Source organism: Dermacentor albipictus, chromosome 1, assembly GCF_038994185.2.
Source record: "Dermacentor albipictus isolate Rhodes 1998 colony chromosome 1, USDA_Dalb.pri_finalv2, whole genome shotgun sequence".
Lineage (NCBI taxonomy): Eukaryota > Metazoa > Arthropoda > Arachnida > Ixodida > Ixodidae > Dermacentor > Dermacentor albipictus.
Window position 1 is genome coordinate 118,206,730 of NC_091821.1, and position 20,754 is coordinate 118,227,483.

The window sequence follows — 20,754 nt, forward strand, 5'->3', positions numbered from 1 at the left end:
AATACACTAGGAGAATCTTGTGTCAGCATGGTCGCTGTTACACTTTCAGAGATGGATGCGTTTCCTGTTGGGATCTGTATGGACACACATCAGATCTTGCTTCTGCTTTTTGTGTAAATTTGATTTATTGCTTGTCGAACAGCATTTACTCGGCATGTTCAATAAACTTTCATTTGTTAATACACCTCATGATTGTCTTGGTCTCTAGCAGAAAGGTGTTCATTCTTTTTACAGTGAAGCTGTGTATGCCTAGGCAAAACACTCATGGTCCGATCCCAAAAACCCTAGTGTAGGGGTATGAGCGATTGTTTAAGGGGGTGTGAGCCATAGCATTCGTCTTGCATGATGGACGGAGACATTTCGTGTTGGGTAGACATAGAAATGCTTATGCATTTCAAACATACATTTATCTGCATATTATTGCAGGGAAGGGACACAGAGAGGGATGGGGTTAAGACAAGATCATAATGTCATTATTATCTCGCAGCGAAGGTGTGGTGGGCCATTGGCTAGACCGATAGTGACGTCGTTTCTCTCTAGCAGCAGAGTGCGCGTGCAGAAGTCTCTCCAACTTCCCAAGAGGTTCGAAAATGTTTCCCTGTATTTAATTAAATGAAATGTGCAGCCCCGGTGTGTCACTTCGTAACTGCAGTGCATAACTGAGTCATAAACATTATGATTAACGCATTACAAAACACAAGTGCATAACATAATCCAGAAAGACTTTGATGGACCCGCTGGATTAACACAATGAACCACTCATTGCACTTTCCATGATGGTGATCTTGCAAAGTGCAATGTGTGGCATTCCAAACAAACAATGTGATAAACCCAAGCCAAACATGTGCATAACCTCATTAAGAAACACAGACATAACCAATAATATAGAAAGACTTGAATAAACCATTGGAATTAACTCAGTGGTAAACACCGGGGCCGCACATATCAGCTTCGCAGGTTTACCGTCTGTACAGGGTGCATGGGCAGTAACTTTTTCTGTTATTGTTTGTTAAATATTATATATGTGCCAGTAAAACATGTTGGGCTAGTTGGTGCAATGTATTGGTACTGCTTTTTTTCTTAATGTTGTTCGCTTCTTCCTTTTGTAACAACTTTTTTATTCCTCCTTGCATAATATTCCCACCTTGCAGCCTGCGAGGTATATAAATAAATAAGTACATAAGCACGTCATTCATTCATCTGCATACACCTCGCACCATTCCTTGCTCAACAAATGTCACTGTGTTGATGTCTCGCAGCATGCATCTACATTAACTGTCATTTGCGTTTCGGTATGGTTTGTGAACAGTGTAATGCATAAAGATTACATGACATTAAGGTTGTGACTTATGCGGTGCATAAGCAAACCTTGCAAAAGATGACATGTTGGATTGTTGAAAGTAAGACAAATTGTATATATCGCAGTTACTTTAACCGCATTTAATTGACCACTTGACAAAAACTTCGCATAGATTCCAACACGTACACTGAATCTGCAGTTTTTTTTTGCTTATTAATGTAGTTGTTACTGCATGGCCACATTGTAGATTTGAAAAGAAAGTTAAATAAATTTGTTTGTTGCAACATAACAATATGTGTAGATCACTGCGATTGTAACACCAGAACTTGATACAAACATGCACACTATATGATGCAAGCAAATGCTCAGGACAAGCTCCAGAATGTTTGCATCCTGATACTTATGAAAGTGAACGGTTTCATTCCATGGCTGTCAAAAGAGGGAGAGAGAAAACTTAATTCTGTTCGTGGAACAAAAACTCATTGATAAGCTTAGACATATAGCCATTGCTTAAAGCTTTCGCAATGAATAATTATAGCTTGCTATCCACATTGAAGCAGCCTTTCGACAGCAAGAAAAGGAATCAGTTTTTCCTGCTCTGAACATTGAATTGCAGGAAATGCAACCAGGCATAAAATTCTGCCAATATAATCTGTTTAGGAATACCAAATTCGAATAAACATTGAGACTTGCATTTGTACTTTCTCTGGCTGAGCAATCTAGTTTGAAATGACTCCCATAAGCATGTCGTAACAATGTTTATCTAATACAGGTTAAATGCATGCCTAGCTTAAGAAATCTGGATGATTGCTATAAATTACAGTGAAGAAACTATAATATCTAATAACATTAATAATATAAGAATAATATTTATTTCCACAAAACAGGCTAACCGTGAGAGAAGTGCGAGGCTGAGCAGAAAGCTGAAAAATTCTACGGCAAGTGCGAATGCCGCAGGCCTACGATCCTGCTTTATGAATGGCGCGTATTGATATGGTCTTCTTGTTAGAAGTTCCGAGTATGGTGCCAGCGCGAGACACAGAACAACAAAGTGGACGAGAAGCGTGTCCTTTAGAATGATATGTTACAACGTACAGGTTTCTACAAAAGTGACGGTAACTGCTCGAAACATTTGATGCGTCGGCTTTTGCGCCTTTAGAAATATTTAGAGAGGGCTCCCATATATATATTCGCAGCGCAAGCACGGCGATGGACGAACCAGGATAGCGCTAAGGTTGAATTTCACAACACAATTTTCATTCCACGTCGTAATCACACAGATCATTTGAGGCTTCGTTCAGTGGCACACGTGTGCTTTCGGGTTGGTGCTTGTTGTTGCGTTTAGCGTAAGAATATGGCTAATAGCAGGCACCACATATGCGCAATCACGGGCAATATATACGCATCATTTCTTCAGAAGCTGGCGCTGAGCACGGGTAGCGCGAGGATCTTGTTGGGCTGACACGACGACTTCGTAGCAGCCGAATTCCGAATACTGCATATGCGGTGAGGGTAGCAATATGAACTGGTCGATAGGTCATCTTGGAGATTGTTGTAGCGCAGGCAGAACGAGACGGTCATAGAAGGCAGATGAGACAACACACGGCGCAGAACCACCTGCGAACAGCTGTTTACGTGCGCCATGTCGCACTGAACTACCGAAACCGCCGTCGCGCACTCCAAGACAAATCTTAACTAACGTTTTTAAATTAGTAAACGTACATATTATTTGCTTCTAATCAAGAAAAGTCAAGAATATTATACTGTAAACGTTTTATTCATTACAATAAAAGAATTATACAGCGTGTGCCACGAAACCTGGCACTAAGCAACCCTGGGCGTCGCACCAGTCGCATTGTTGAAATCGCAATCATGTGAAATGAGCCCTCTAAAAATCGCATTGCGACGCGTGTGACAGCACCGATTTTCGTCGTTGCAGTCGCAGCATGTGAAACAGCCATAAGGCAGGCCTGAAGATGGACACCACCACCTCTTTTTTTCATGTACGATACAACCGTGAAGGATGCCTGGTCCAAAATATGCTTCTCTGCATTTTCGTCCGAAGGCTCTTCTTCGCGTAGTCTCTTGCTCGCTGGGGCATGGCCTGTAGCTACTACTGCCGGGGCTGCATGACTAGTAGTTGCTACTGCTGCCATGGATGCAGCGTGGAGTGCATCTGGCGGTGATGTTCCATGTCGTGGTGGATATGGCGCAGAGCGCCTAGAGGTTCGCTTCATGTGCTTCTCCGGGTGGGCGGAACCTCCAGGGGGTCCCACGGCGAGTACAGAGCACAAACAAGTTTTAAAGGCTATCAGGTGGAGACAAAAACTGAAAAATTGGCAACTGGTCTCAGACAACCAATTCCCTAAGACATCTTCGTCGTCGTCTGTCAGCCAGATATCAAGGAAGGCAGAGAGTTCGGCCTCAGCTAGCGTGCTTTAGCCTACAACGTGATCGGAGGACAATGCCTGTAGATGACATTCGCGACGCTATACGAATGTGAACACAAGCCAACGTCACCTGGGGTAACTGGACAGGAGGCAATAGCGGGTCTTCTAGTCCAATGTTGATCCAAGAAAACCGCTGTAAAGAATATAGAGCATTGTGCGTGGCCTTAAAACCCCGCCGACTCAATTACATCCTTTCAGTTCTATTGCGCTATTCTGCAACAGCAGAGAGTTCGATGCGGCGGAGACTTTCTGCGCTAAGGTCATTACTGCAGTAACGCTCGCAACTTTGCCTCGAGCCACACAGAAGGTTTCAGCGACAGTGAGCACTATTAGAGCCTGTTGCACTATTGCGCCTTTTTCGATTATAGAGCTGCTCGGCGCGTCTGGTATTGGTGACAAAGGCAACATCTGCTGGCCTTGACTGCGTTGGCTACGCCGAGTTATTACATTTAAGCGACAAGGGAAATATGCGCCTTCTTACCATATTCAATGCCAGCTCGGAGAGTAGCCGCCTTGTACTTTGCAGAAACCGATCTTGTGTTATCCTTGTCGTCAAGCCTGGCAAGACTCCAACAGACAAACTCCTATCACCCGGTAGCTCTCCTCATTTGCATCAGGAAGCTTGTGCAGAAGATCGTATTGACGCGCCAGGACTGGTTGCTGATGAACATGAACGTCTACCGTCCGCAAATGTCGGGTTGCCGAAAAGGCCACAGCAGCATAGACAACGTTATTAGCTTTGTCAACTGCATAAGACTCAACAGGGCTGCGTGCAACATAAATATTGGCGTATTCCTCGACATCAAGGGAGCGCTCGAGAACGTGACTCTCGAGGCTGCCCATTGGCTCTAAAGCGCATTGGAGTTGGTGGACGTATGTACCGCTGTATCTCAGACTACCACACTGATCGGTCAGTCTACATGTCCACAAAAGAAGGTGAGAGCTCCGCCCACAGTGCAGTGAAGAGTTCCCTGGACGGTGTTTTAAGTCCCACTTTATTTATCATCACTGGTATTGGACTGGACAAGTTCATTGCAACATGGGTTGAAATTATTTATATACAGATGACATCTGTATATGGAGCTGTAGTCGAAGCTACGAGCAAGATTCTAGGAGCAAGATCACAGAAAGCTATCAATAGCATTGAATAATTTGTATTCGCACCAGATCTAATGATGTCACCAAAATAGTGTGCCACCATTGCATTCACTAGGTGCGATGTCTCGTGCTACACGTTAAAGGTTGCTCACTCTCCTATTCAGTACGTGTAAAGTCAGATGTTTCTGGGCGTGACAATTGACATGCTATTTTCGTGGACACCCGATGTTCGAACACTGGGGGTTTCTCCATAAATTCTCTGCTACGCATGTATGTGGCTCTCTGTGAAGATCTCCTACAATACAGCCTTCCTTTGCTACAGGGAATTTCCCAAACTAACATAAAAGCATTCACTGGTGCGAAAGCAAAAGCCCTGAGGGTGTGCCTCGGCCTACAAAAATCACATCAAGTTTAGGTACCCTTGCAGAAAGTAGACTCCTATCGGCTCCTGTGCTTCTGCAGTAGGATTTTCTTCGAGTCCATATGCTCTTTGCTGCCCGAGTGCCGGGACATCCGCCTGTTTCAGACAGCGGTCCTGTGGTGCGGAGCCTGCTGCCGCTGAACTATCAAAGCCCATCTATGCCCATGGAACCCCCGTGGAAAATTCCTTCGTGGAAAATTGTCAATTTAGTGCCTGGTTTCAATAGCAAGAGTACTACACCCGGTCCAGCACTGACATATTTTGCTCCAGCTGCAGCTACAACACCAGCCACAGCGCTCATCATCATATTTACACTGATGACTCCGTTAGGCCTACATCATCTGCCATTGGTGTCTGGATACTGTCTGCGAGGGTTACCATCTCTTCCACTCTCCGTCACCGCACATTAGCCGTACCCACTGAAGTAGCTGCACTGCGGGTAGCCTTTAACTTACATCATAGACCAGACAGTGGAGTGATGGGTAATAATCGATTCAAGAGCGGCCCTGCAGTCCCTGAAGTCACTACGCAGGCAGGAAAACTCATAATTGACATATCAGACGCCAATGCAATAAAGCCTGCGAATTGCATGACAGCACTGTACTGCAGTGGTTACCAGCTCACTGCGCAATACAAAGCAACGTCCAAGCTGACCATGCTGCCCAGGCTGGACATGAAATTTGGAGCGAAATGGTCGATACCTTTCTCGAAGAAATAAGCGGTGATGCTGGTATCTGCACATGATTGCTGTTTCAAGCGAGCCCTCTGGACAGATGTAAGTCATCAGTACGGACCCGTATACAGAATTGATCCGTCGTGTGACTTTTACATGCCGCGAGGCCTCAATAGGAAAGACCAAACATGCCTACACTGAATCAGAATTAACAAGGCCTACAGCAATTTCTTGAAGTGCAAGATTAAACTGACGGACTCACCAAGGTCCTTTGAATGTAATGTCTCTGAGGACCTGTAACAAGTTCTGTGCGACTGCCGCTGCTACGCACTATGCTGCTACGGCACTACGCCTTCAACGAGACTCAAGCTTGGAATTGCGGCACATTCTTGGCCCGTCGCAAAGCCTAACCTGCACGTTGCGCACCACGAAATCGCTACTGATGTTCTTGCGGGCCACAAGCCTTAACAAAACTTTGCAAATGTCACTATTGTGCGTGTGTATCTGACTGTATAGCCCCGTTTACATGAATGCGACAGTGGCGCATCGCATTTCCAAGCGCATTTGGGAAAGGCGATGCGACGCCGTTTACATGTAGCGCCTTAACTCTCGCGAGAACGTAGCGCCACATGGTGTCGTAGAAGGGAAGTGCAACCGACTTCCGGTGTAACTGGTTTCCGGTAGTGGGCCGAGTGCACGTTGGTGGTTGAGTGCCGAGAAATAGACAGTTTTAGTTAAGCGTACGCAACCTATAGCGTACGCTATACGCTATAGTGTAGCGGACGCAAAGCCGCGCACGTCTTTTGCAGCTTTAGTTAGCCAGCGAGGTCTTTGGATCTCAGAGGCCATATGCCGATGTTGCGGCTATTTTCCGACTTTAGCGAGAGGTAGCGCTGACATCTCAAATGTTTCTTTCGTTAGGCTTCGACTCGTTCGAAATTAGAAGCGATCTCGAAAACACCACAAGGGTATTCATGATACTCTGTCGTCGAAGCGGCCTGAGACTAAGCGAAAGCCGTTTACACAATCATTTGCTGCGAACGAAGTGCATTTTACAAAAGCAACGCCAAATTCGATTCAAAGCGGGCAACAGGGAACGCCGCCATGTTGATGGCGAATTCCTTCCCATCATTCCTAATGCGACGATCCTGCGTTTGCATGCTCCGCGAGAGTCGACTCGCGCCCGTAAATCTACCCTCGCCTGGCGCATTAATGCGATGCGCCTTCCTAGCGCATTACTGCTGTTTACATGAATGTGATGCGCTAGAAATGCGATGCGATGCGACACTGTCGCATTCATGTAAACGCGGCTTATGTGCTGTTAAGTGTTTATCACTAGATATATCATAATCATCCGGCACCTGGAGTAGCATGTCAGGCGAAGAGCAAGGTTAACTTTCCCAACTTTCCCAACATTAAAGCTTGTAAGCTCTCGCACTTTTTTCCTCTGCCAATTCATAACTCACCTAATTACCATGCCTACGCATCCGCCTTTCCTTGACCCAGTCATTCTGCTGCACCTCTCCCATACAAAATTGCCAATAACAGACGGGTGCTAAAATCTCATAGATGCGTCTCGGGCAAGGCGTACAGGCTAATAGCTGTTTCATTCAGCTGCGTTTGAACTTCCAGTCATTTTTCCTGCTGGCGACCACCGTGCATGTTTATGCAAAATTTCACCATCTCTATTCTTATCCTTTGTGCATCATTTCTTAACTCCTTGTGGTCTAATTCTGGGCTTTGCGTCTTTGTTACTAAACCGAATACTTACTCTTCCTTTCGGATTGCCTGAGGAACGCCCAGAAAAGCTACTACCCGTGCCGCGACTTGCTTTCCAACCTGTGTTGCTTCACTATAGCTAAAATTTATCCCGCCACGCATAAATGCACCTTCGCGGCCTGCTCGGTGCACTTCTCAGTTGATGTCAATGACCGTAAAATTAGTTACCTTAGCTAGCGTCCATATTTTCCTGTTTATTGCAAGTATACTGCTCTTTCAATCGCATACCCCTGTCTTTTAACTTCTGGCACTGCACACACTGCGATTTGCACTTGCTTTGAGACATTCTGAAAGTCGGTAACCCCTTTGGCTATTTGCTTCGGAATCCCTGTCCCCGGTCCTTGCAGTACGTCAATCACTCCGCCCATTATCACCACTGGGTGCCTCTCCTCCATTGTGTCCCACATGCCTGGCTTTCGCTATCACTTCCTTAATGTGGTTTCCCTTGAAGCACGCTAATCTAGACTCGCCTGCATGAACTTACGCTCTCTATTATCCCCGGTTCTACTTTTCGCTTGTTTGATACCCAAACAAAGACAACGGGACGTTTTTGCCTCCTCTTCGCTGCCGAAAGCTGCACCTGAGGCCTCGATGCATTCCCCTTAAGTCTCAACCTCACCTTTCGCTTTGTTCTCTTTCGCGCGCGCGTCAGTGGTAGCCGCTTCGTGAGCATCACTGACGTGTAAGCCACTGCTTTCGGGCGTGCTGGTTTAGGCTTCCTTACCTACTCTCGCTTCCGTGACAGCCCCGTTCGCCGTGCTCGCATCGAAGTGTTCACCATTGGTTTGCGAAATGGCGGCCCTCAACTTCATTTCTGCGTTGGCCTGCTTATCTTCTACCAACCTCCTCAGCTTCTGTTCACTCTTGAGTTAACACCTGCTTCTGTTCGCTAGTCGTCTAGTCGTGACCCTAGCACCCACATCCTACAGCAAAAGGCTGCTTCTTTCGCTTCGCGTACTGACTCAAACCGCGTTCCTTCCAACGCGTAGGAATGCTCGCACTCAGTACAACGCACACATGGGGTCCTCCTAGTACGGACCAACATCCTGTACTAACAAGGCGTAATAAAAAAGTAGCCCTACTTGTCGAAAAAGAAAACTGCAGGTATTCATTAGTTATTTATTATTAAGCAAGTAAAAAAAACAAGAAACTGAAGAACATGCAAAATAATGTATATAGATTTCTTGGTTAACGTAACACTTCTATAACAACTAAATGAGCGAAAAATAAAAATAAAGAAATATGCGTATCCCCCGCACTATGGGAATCGATGTAGACGAAACTTTCTGTGTAGTTTGCTTTGATTGACGGTAATTAGCGGTGATGTTGACGGCGAATATTTACTTCCTTCAGCGTTTAGTTTAACAGAGAGTGGTAGGTTAATAGGGAGTTTTAGAATAGGGGCCCCAATAGTTTGGGGCCCCAAAGAGCTTTGCGGGTGTTAGCGTTGGGGCACGTAGGACTGAAGAGTTTTAGAATAGGGTTTTACGTTTGCGGATACCGTCTTGCGCTGACAGCGCCACTACGGCGTCAAAGAAAAGCTATTAGAAATAATTAAATAACATATACCATTTTGTGATAGGAATAATAACTTTGACTTGCGTGTATTCGTGTTTAATTACAATTTAGAGGTTATTCTGTAAGCAGCAAACAATTAGTTGCGCTTAGTTTTGAGCAAACCAACTTTACAAGCCTTCACCAGCCAAGCTTAGCCGCGTTAGGCCTACGAGCCATAAAATCCACAATCGAATTCAAAATCAGCGGCGTCTAATGAGTCAATCTTCACAACACACGCTAGCTGAGAGAAAGCGATAACCGCAGTCACTTCTCCTAGCTTGCGAACTTCACGCGTTACCGCGAATCGAACCCAGTTTTGTGCTAGGTTAGAGCCGTCGCTTCGATGGGTGCCGCCATGTTTGCCGACGCAAAGTTTTTGGGGCCGCTATTTGGGCTCACGCTAAATCGGTGAAATAGCGTTCCCAACGCAAAACCCAAACGGAGTTTGCGTCTTGCGCATGCGCAGTGGCTTCGACGCTATTTCTTTGGGGCCCCAAAACGTTTGGGGCCCCTATTCTAAAACTCTCTAATGTTAAACTTACCTTGCGTGCACCATTGCTGTTTGTCTGCGTAGCACACAGAACACACAGGGGGAGATGCTTGGTTGGGGCGTTGTTGTACGCGATATTTTCATAACCTCTCAGACGGTTGAACATACTGATTGCCTCACGCGGCACTTTTCAACATAGCAGAAGTATTAAACTTTAATTGAATTATGGCGCTGTAGTGCCCAAACCGTAATCGGATTATGAGGCACGCCGTAGTGGTGGACTCAGGATTAACTTTGATACCGTGGTGTTCTTTAACGTGTCCATAAATCTAAGTGCACGAGCGCTTTTTTTTTCGCCCCCGTCAAAATACAGCTGCCATGGTCGGGATTAATCCTGCAACATCCAGCAATACCATAGCCGCAAAGCTACAGCGGCGGGCAGAGAAGTGTTGATTTGATGTTTTACTGCTTCTGTAGTGTCGCCTAGACCCTAGGGTGCGCTTTAATGTGGCTCTGCTTCTGCACGCCCTGCGTAAGCTGTTCAGTTGACAAATTTGCGTGGTGCTTATTTTCAGAAGTAGCAGAAACGTACCGTAGCATGCCCTGAACTACAATTTATCCTGTTTGCCCGAAACCACTGTCGTGTCCTCACGTCACTTTTTCGGTCCCCTCCCCCTTGTATGGGAACTGCGATCGAAGAGCGGAAATGTTATTCACTCGTTTCGCGACTGCGACGGTTCTATCCATTCTCTACCTCCTCTCCCCGCTGCTCTCTGCTATTCTATAAAGCTTTCCTCTGGACTTGCACGTTAGTAGAAAGGTAAGCGCTGCGATTTCTGAAATGCTTTTGCGGGTGGTTAAGGATAACTACAGTTTTTAAGAGGCTAATGGCAACGCCCAGGCAGCTGTAGATGGTGTCGTGCACATGGTGTCGTGCACAGGCTATGTACACCTCTCGCCACCTTATTCTTTAACCCCCACTCTCCCTTATATATATATATATATATATATATATATATATATATATATATATATATATATATATATATATATATATATACGACGCGGTGTGCCACACGGCAGCAGGAGCAGCAGTGGAAAAGTCGATACAATAGGCACAGAAAGCTTCGCTTTAAAAGACGCTTATTTCTACAACCTTTCAGGTAGCGCAGTGCAGCGTCATTCTCGCCATCATGCTTTCATGCGAGGAAAGAGAAGGTGAAGAGTTGCGAGAGTCAGTTCTAAGTCATCAGTCGTATATTGGTCCCATGCTTGTCGTAGCAGCTATTAATTGTTGCCCCTTCTTATGCATATTCAAGTTCTTCGAATGACGCGCGTTTTCTATCGAGCTGACTGCGTGTCATCTCATGAATGCGTTGCAGAAAACAACGCTCGTAGATTAGCCACTCACTCGCTAGCAGTATCCAAGAAGGCTGCGAGCCTTCATGCACACACACGGCGTAGATAGCCGTGCGTATATGACGACTCTCTAGAACAAGACAGAATATAACGCTGTCTGGAGACAGAATTGAACAAAGCTGCTATTCTATAGAAGCTTTTCATTCCCGTCCTTGAGTACATTCCACTTCTTTGCGTGTTTTGTCTCTCTTTTGCACGAACATTATCTCATTGTCCATGAACATTATACCATTATATTGTATCATTGTATTTAACGCTCAGTATTTGTGTGAAAATGGGCTAAATAAACCGAATTGTCACTTCTAATAAACATTGTCGCTTCTCGTTGCCTTTATTTGTAGGTATTGCGAAGTGTCACAGTCTTCCAGTTTCAACTTTATAACTGCTTGTCGCAACTTTTTATGTCGCCAACTGCACACTTCTCAGAGTCTGACAGTGTTTAGTTTCTCTTATATATCAGTGTTGCGGTGAGTTTGAGAGGCTATAAAGCAGGCTTTTTAAAGAGCGTAAGCAAGCGGCGTTGGTGTCATTCTTTACCAAGCCAGCGTCAGTTGAATATAGCAATAACGGTCACAAGGAACACCTAGATAACGCTGGCTGGCGAATGAAAGCGAATTTCGAGTGTTACAAAGAACGGCAATTCTAACATTGTTTTCGCAATTCGACGTTGAATGACAATAGAGTCAGAACGGCCAATATTTCTAAAAAGCATGTTTTGACCATAAATGTTGGTTGCTTGCCCCGCATCTTTCATTAAGGGAACTGGCACAACAAATCTTCCTTTTATCGGGATATTACTAACGTGAACCAAAAATAGTGCAGTTAAAAGAGCGTACTCATCCCAATAACTCTATACCTAGATTTGCCTGCTTTTGTTGTACTTGTTGTAACCCCATTTAAAGTACACTTACGAAAAAGATCCTGAATATAGTTCCACTGCTGCTCTGAGGTTTCTTGCTAGCTTCAATAATTCATCATGGTGTTGTGCAGTGTTTTAACGATATAGTCAGATCTTAAACTTAATCCCATTTCCACCATGCGGAGTATATCCAACCCGAGTTATCCCCTGCTGTACTTCCGCGTCTTTCCTTTAGAACATCTCTCTGTCTCTTGGTTTGCAACGCACTACGTTGGCGTCTTGCACATTGCAGACTCGGCATCCCTTGCTGAGCTTGTATTAGGTTAGAGTGATAGCACTTAATGTGTGTCTTTTCTTGTGCACCCTAATGGCACACACGTCTGAGAAGAGAGACGCCAAACAGCCAGCAGCCCGGCCGTTGTCTTTATCTTTTAATGATTCGCCACATCCACGTGTATCCGTTTGTTTGTGTGGCGATGTGAAAGATTTTTCTCGGAAGTAAACAGCTCAGAAATAAAGAAGAAATGAACAGCGTCAGCGGAATTTCTGCGTTGGATAAAGAAGGGATTGCCACAGAACAACTCGAAGAAAGCATTGTGCAAACCACTCGATAAAAGGTCTGTAGACGAACAGCTAAATTCGGCAGCTATTCGGCAGTTCTTTCCTAAACGTAGCATCAAGATCTCATTCTGGCTTAGGGTATCCGACCGCTGCTGTTGAGCCTGTGGCTTTACTATTATTATTGTTTTACGCCAGGGACGCTCCTTAGTGGGTAAGGCGCAAGTTCACACTTGCGTTTCTTTCTTGTTCATCATCCTACAGTGACGACGAAGTTCTCTTATAAAGGGGCACTGCGCGTCGATCTCAATGGAAATTTCTGCCTTCGGGCGAAACCTGAATGGCCGCAGTAGGCGCACAAAACACATAACAGGGCTCATTTCATTACGTCGTACGTGGCTCCTTGGAATCATTTGCTTTAGTGTTCCTCCTTGCTAACTTCAGGAAGGAAGAAGCATGGATTAAGATTGCCTTTTTTCACTTGAGCCACTCTAACATTCTTAAACACACACTTTTAACAGGCGTTGCAAGGATTTGCCATGTGCAATTCTGCAATTACTCATGTTTTGCTTTTAGAGTGTGTAACATATGGAACACACCAAAAAAAGACGGTGATGGCACCATGTCGTCTGAAGCCCCGTGTGCATGGAGCCACCATTTGTTTTCTTTGAAATTCCTTCAAAATAATGTGAACACTATAGCCATCTCTGCATAAAACTTTCAAGTCCCCCTAGTGAAGCATACTGTCATAAGTTTCGTTTTTGCGCCGCATACATGTTCACACATTCAGTGGTAGGCCATGTCAAGCAAAGACCGTGAGTGCCCAAAAAGTGATTTTATCAAACAGACGCTTTAGACCAGCATCCCTCCCGTCCACCTCTCAATCTATTATCTTGTTCTGCGCTCGTTGCTTCACATATACGGGTGTTTCTACGAAAACTCTAAGTGTTATTTAAAAATAGCCGTTCTGAAAAAAAAAAAAAGAGTGGTTCCACCAGAGACTTGGTTTCAGCGGTGCCGACCACGGTGTGACGGGTGATACGAGGTTATTAGTCACTAATTAACAAAAATCAATTAGCTTACCTTTTAATCTTTTAGTTTGAGCGGGCTCATTGCAATTGGGAAATCGAAGCGAGCTCTCCCCCCGTACAAGCCATTTCAACTTTTGGTGCTCGATAAATGCGATCAACCGCGTACCTGTGGCACGACGAATTCCGGCTATCAGAGAGCGCGAAACCGAAACTTGGAGGTTGTAGCGAGAGCAAAGCCGCGACCCTCGAGGCAACATTTTGCTTACGTCACCCAGCATTGGGCAGCCAGCATGCTGCGGCTCCGTGTTCCGCGCTGGCGCAACGGGCTGGCTGCCCGCTGCTTGGTGACGTAGGCAAAATGAGACTTCGAGGGGCGCGGCGTTACGTCTCTGGAGGGGCCGGTGAACAGGAAAAGTCGCAAAGCCGCGCCTCTCCAGGGGCGCGTCTTTGCGCTCGCTCCATCCTCCCAGTTTCGGTTTCGCACCCTCTGATATATAGTCGGGCGCGGAATCTGGGAAGCTGCTGTCAGTCATCAACGCCTGTGAATGGGGCTCCTCTAACACACAGTTGTGCACTGGCCAACGGTGGAAACGACGTTAACGACTTTGGGAGCCGAGACGCACAGGGACGTAAAAGCAGCCTTCAAACAAAATGATGCGCGCGTGCATTTCAAGCGGCGGAAATATTAAACGATGGATGAAAGAAAACCCACCAGAACACCCTTGCAAAGCATAACAGGGAACTGTGTTGCATAGTTCTTGTTTCTATATATGTGTATGCCCTCGCTGCGCACTTGAAGGCAGGACATACCGGTGGTCTTGGGCACTTGGCCTACCAACTAGAGCCAGAAGAAGCATACCATACCGTGGTATATGTAAGCTATATAGACGTAGACAATGTACGGAGAAAAAACAACTGTAGGCACTGTAGGCGCCAACTGTTATGCTAATCAAGCTGTGGGAGCGTGAACACGGGACCACAGCGTGGTAGCCCCAAATAACCCCAAATAATTGTTGCGGCCATCACGAATGCGCCGCCACATTAGGGTATACATATATGCCCCGAGCATAGGGGCCTTTCCTAGAGGGTGAGTCTCCCTATGGGAATTAAAGTTTTTTTCATTAAAATGTTGGTTTACCGCTAAGTCCCTGAGGCAGTAGTGAGGACGGCCTACCATTGGCAAAGTGTTATTCCCTTCAGCTCCAAGCAGACAGGGCGAGGCAAGCACCGATATCAAAGAAGCTTTAGATATAAATCTCTTCACCACGATGAGATTAGCGCTCATAAGACACATACAAAAAAGAGAAATGCTGGAAGATTACTGGGCAGGGATAATAGAATAAATACTTCAAGACACGAAGAATATTTAAGTCGCATAATATTCCCTTTATGGCAAGGGGAAACCTGTCACCAGTTCGACACAAAGAGGCATCATCTATATATATCTAGGTATTTATTACCTAGCCATGGGACTCACGAGACGACGCGGCACAACATTGCTAACATTGCGAGACAGCGGAGTTTCTTGAAGCAGAGCTGATTTTAGAGCTTACAAAATATCAATATTTTTCACAATTTTCACACTCTTCTCCTACAGGACCATAGTCATTCAGCAAAGAAATGCTGAAAATTTCACGAAAGAAAAATATTCTGAAATTGTTTTAATTTTTTAATACTGCTATTGATAACTACAAATCATTAGTTTTTAGGATGAAGCAACTATTAATCCTGCCTGTTAGCGTTGCCTGTAACGTGTTCGATAACGCCAGTAACCATAAAGACGCGATTGCCGGCAATGTTTGGTTCAAAGCTCGCGAGAAATCTCTGGTCTTTTGGTAGTATCATTTAAAGGTGGGACATGCTACTCTTGGCACGTATAACTTTTTTCTTGCGTTAAAAGCAAACAGTGAGACATTAGATGAGCCATAAATATTCTACAAGAGATTCCACTACAACACGCATCTTCCAAGTGTAGCACAAATTGTTACTCTAAATTGCATGCATTGTGCGTTCTGTGTTGCACAGGAATGTATGTTAGCCCAAGAATTGTGCAGACGTTCTTGTGTTGTCCGTTGGGAAGAACAACCTTTCTGTGGCGTCAAATAGCTATTTAGCGGAACGCTATGTAAATGAAAGCGCACAAGTGGTCGTGCATAAGAAATACGCCCCAGAAACACCAGTGCCTCCACTACAGTAGCAATGCACCGTTGCTAAAATCTACATTCCAAAAAAGTAGACCTGCACAATTTTCTGTATAAGCTGGCAGCACACAAAACTAAAATTAATTGAATGAACATAAGTCGTTCGTTCGCACACCCTAATTGAGGCTTCCTGGTTCCAGGAAAATCGCTGATATATACAGAGGTATCATATGGACTGCGAATGCAGAACAAGAGAGAGAGAGAGCAAAAAAAGGCCGGCAACATATTGCTGGTGTAAGGAGGCAATGGGAAACAAATGTGATAGATGGACTAGATAAGATTTTTAAAATTTAGGAGGCAGAAAGAATCGTGGCAGAACCAACCCCTTATGAAAATGGTTATGCCCTTTATGTTTACTGTATGTTTCCCGCAGTTCACATGAGGAAATGTCCTTTATGTTTCCTCCATGTTGAAATTTGGCCACTGCTTTTATGTTTCCTTCGTGTGTCCTCCCTTTATGTATCCCTTATGTTACCGTACTTTATGTTTCCTCCATGTTGAAATTTGGCCACTGCTTTTACGTTTCCTTCATGTGTCCTCCCTTTATGTATCCCTTATGTTACCGTACTTTATGTTTCCTCCATGTTGAAATTTGGCCACTGCTTTTATGTTTCCTTCGTGTGTCCTACCTTTATGCATCCTTTATGTGGCCGCAGTGATGAAATCCTGTATTTTACGTAGACATGCATAGATGAAGAGTTCCGTGTGCACATTTTATTTTTATAAACATTTCCTGAGTTAAAAAGTTTTGCATTGGTTTTCATTGTAAGGTTACTGTTCCCTACATGATGCAGTGCATGGATTGGAACTGTGCTATGGCACAGAAATTCATGCCAATTTGTTCTAAAATTACAAAGTAATTAGACTTCATAGATTATTTCAGTATAACACTTGGAGTGCCATGTGTACGTTCCTCACTGCAGTGCTGCTGTTCTAGTTATGTCTTTGTTACTAATATAAAATGTAATGTTTGGATAGAAAGATGAGGTTGGATCATGTGCTCGCACTTTTAAAAGAAAGTTTTGACTATACTTTGCAAAGGTTTGTCTGAAACTACGAACAGTTTATTGGACTATCTCGATGTTACTGCAATTTGCCACGTCTGCTCACAGCAGACCTCTGGAATGTGGTGCTTGGGACCTGAAAAACAAATCAAAAGCCAATCTTTTTCACTCATTCAAAAATATTCTTATAAGCAAGAACAGCCTGGCCTGTATGCACACAGCTAAGAAACGTGGAGCAGTCAAAAACAGCTCATAAAAACATCAGGGCAACACAGAAGCTTTTAACTAATTGTTGTTTGAAACAGACTGAGCTGCCAGTCCACTCAGGCATTAAACTGCTCACAAATTCTTTTAAACATTTCTGCAGCAGCTGCTAAGTAGTACGTGACATTTAGGAGTAGGCAACTGGCCAACAAATCTTTGTGTGCCTGCTTGTACAGATGTCTCGTAGTTATATCTCAAGTGGTTACACTGTTATATGGTAAAATTCAGGCGGGAATAAAACCAGCAGCAAACATCAGACTACCTGGGAAATTATCACCAAAACTCAAATATCTAGTAAATCAAACGAACAATCGATTACGAAGGGTCTAAAACCTAGGCCGCGATTTTGTAGCGATCCCTTTTCCGATGCTACTCCTTTTGCTCATTGATCTGACCAACATTCGGCTATCGTTATTAACTAGAACAGCCAGCCATGGAAGGTGGGTTATAAGAGTGGCAAACATCGAGCGGAAAGCATCGCAAGAAAATCGCATCCCTTATTAGGCAGTGCTACAAGCCACTGTCTTTAACAGTTAATCGCAGGCACTGACATCCTGTTCTTCGGATGAAAATATTAAAGAAAACGAGCGTCTGATTGACATGCATCGATTAAAAAGAAATTTCGCTGTTGTTATGTCGGTCTATATTTGCCCTACAATATAAAAGACAAATACGCGAGCACGTCGAACACAAACAATGCAGACAAGTTCTCGCGAAGCTGGACTTCAAACTGAACACTATCAATAAAGTAATCTTCACACAAGCTAATATCTGTTCAAGTGTCAAACATCGCAGTCGCGTGCCAACTCGCGATGCCCGTGACACATCGACATGTATTACACACGTAATTTGCGGAAATTCATATCTACGGAAGGATTTCTTGCCGGGAAACTACCGAGAAAACAGTATTTCAGCGTTTATGTAAATATTTGCCCATTAAGTCCCAACGATCAGCGGTGGTAGCACATCACTCCATAAAGCAAGTAAGCGGTAAGAAATAATACATTTCACGGAAACTCCCTTCGTGAAACGCTTTGCTAAATGTGCAGAGCAACATGGTCAACATACGCTCAGAACGTGTTCAGTTGTCGTTCCGCAAAGCTTACTACATGAACCAGAAGCTGCGAGAATGCGCGCAAGCGCCAGACCTGCTTACCTTCAATGTGGTCGGCAAACGGCTCCTTCGTCTCGCAGGCACCACGCGACGACGCTCTTTCCGGCGCGAACACTGTCGAATTGCCGATGAACACCCGCGCACGAAAGCACAACTTTCAACAAATTCTTCCACGCACCATAATTCGAAGCCACAGTACCAGGTATTCCACGAACGAAAGCGGACAGGCGAGAACAAAGGCAGCTCGGACGGGCGCTGTAGTACACATAAGACACTCGCGTATCACAGGAAACATAAGGCGAACTAATGGTGTTACACGAGTCCAGAGGTTTCTTGATGGTTAATGCACACGGTACGGGTCACAGTTTGTTTAGGCACTTCGAAAATATGATTAAATTACCGTGTAACTGCAACGAGCACTCTCATCGGTCCCAGCAACACAACATGGCCCAGCTCACCGTCAACCGTTACACTGCGGCAGCGCCGCACTGCGGTTAACAAGTGAATTTAGCCTCCGAGATCTGCATTTCCTTTTAGGGCGTACATGTTGAAAAAGCACGGCCTTCGAGATTTAAAAAAATCGTAGCTGGAAGGAAGGCTGGTATTTAAACACAAATTATTGAGTTTAAAGTGTCTTGGTGCGCTGCCTTGTTTTTTAAAGTATATACAGAGATTTTAGACGAACTATGCACGAACTTTTGCCGACGGACACGAGCCAATGAGCGCGCATCATGTGCCGCTCCGTCTCCTTGTGATGGCGGACGGTGTGCGGGCAGCCGCGATAGCACTGACACCCACCGATCAGAAATTCGGAATCGCCACACATATACACGCTTCTTGTGGCGCCCAGTGGCGTGTTTTTGAGAATGTCAGGCCTTATCTTGAATAGATGGAACCATAGTTCCCGCAGCGTAAGGAATAAAGGCAACAAAATGTGGCGATGGCTGGCTTGCAGCGGCAGCGGAACTTCGGCCAAAGTGAAGCAGGCGTACTGCTTGAATGCTCGCGTATTCAAATACGGCCATACCCCGCACACAGCTTTCATACTCAGCCAACTCACAATTATAAATTATTCAGTTGTACGCCCAAGCAAGCATTTACGGGATCCGCGCTGCCCTTCTTCTACGCGTGCTAATATCGACACAGCAGTTACTCGTACTTGTGGTCAGCGCGAAAGCGACGAGAACAGCTACTTAAATGGTTGTATAATCATACACGCTCACTAGCAAAGCGGCAGATTGGCCGCGGAGGCGTCCGCCTCTATTGCGGTTCATGTAGCGCAAGCCATCGAACACTACGCGTCGTGCCACTGCGTCTCCAGCCGCCGCGCAATTGTTATTTGTCGTGAGGGATTATTCGCTGCATGAGGCTTTGATGTACGTATGTAGTGTTGATGGCGCGTGGTGATCAATACGGTTAAGATGGATAGGGAGGGGGAGGCAGGTGCACCCCCCCATTGTTTTTTTTTTTGCTTTGATACGCCAGTAGTTAAATTTAATACATCGTTCAGGTAGACGATCTATCTGTAGCATGTGTAAAAAGATAATCACTATATATAAGCGCACTCTATCTTACCTGGATGTGAACTCGAGGGAGTACACAGCCAGGTAACATAGAGTGCCTACACAGGTAACATAGTGCTCATATATATATATATATATATATACATATATATATATATATATATATATATATATATATATATATATATATATATATATATATATATATATATGTATATGAGCCCGATATATAAATTAAGTAGATTATTTCCTAAACTGGAGGCGAAGCGGAGCATCTGAAAGACGCCTGCTATGAGAACCGTCTTAACCACTCAATCAACTATATTTGATAGCCTAGCTGGCGCACAACTTTCGTGAAATTCTTGCATATTAGGTTAAATACTGCAGATTTATACATATGGCTTGCTACTGGAGAATAGCAGGTTGAAAAAGTAAGAAATACTTTATATATTAAAAGAATGCATGGCATAAATCATTATATACACCATCCTATTTCATGGCATGCTCGATTTTCCGCACAATATAGCCACAATTAGTGCCCGTTGGCATGTCTAGTGCGAGGGGTGCAAGCAGTGCCTTTTCCTTGAATCTGCCAGTGACTAACATACAGTACAGATAGCTCTAACTGTACTATTCGCAAAAGATGCTTACTGCGCACATTCTGTTACCTACATGTGCACTCAAGTGCACATGTAGGTAACATATAAAGAGTGCATGCACCATATATAGATTAATGCTCTATGTTACCTACATGTGCACTCAAGTGCACATGTAGGTAACATATAAAGAGTGCATGCACCATATATAGATTAATGCTCTATGTTACCTACGTGTGCACTGAAGTACACACCTAGGTAACATCCCGCCGTAAACACAAAGGGCACATACTACAATAATTATAATAAGGGTTGTTTTCTTGGGGCAAAGGAAAGGATAAGTCAAGATTTAGTACTTACAATGACTCTGCAGAGTGTATCAACGGCTGTCACAAAGTACAGATATATCTGCCTGTA